Source organism: Lytechinus variegatus, chromosome 17, assembly GCF_018143015.1.
Source record: "Lytechinus variegatus isolate NC3 chromosome 17, Lvar_3.0, whole genome shotgun sequence".
Classification (NCBI taxonomy): Eukaryota; Metazoa; Echinodermata; class Echinoidea; order Temnopleuroida; family Toxopneustidae; genus Lytechinus; species Lytechinus variegatus.
Window position 1 is genome coordinate 21,145,360 of NC_054756.1, and position 238 is coordinate 21,145,597.

The window sequence follows — 238 nt, forward strand, 5'->3', positions numbered from 1 at the left end:
TCTTCTTAGCGTTGGTTAATTATCTTGTTAATCGTGTTACGTAAAGTGACCGAGTTGATATCAATCGTGTCTTAGTATTATCTATACACGTTTACCAAACACAGTAGATCTTGGTTTTTCAAGATAAGAGATCAATGATGACATGTTTGTCTTTAACAACAAGGTCAAACACCAGTTTTACCGTTACACATACAAAGAAATGTTTTTTTTATTTAAAGTCAAAGTCATAATGGTTTTA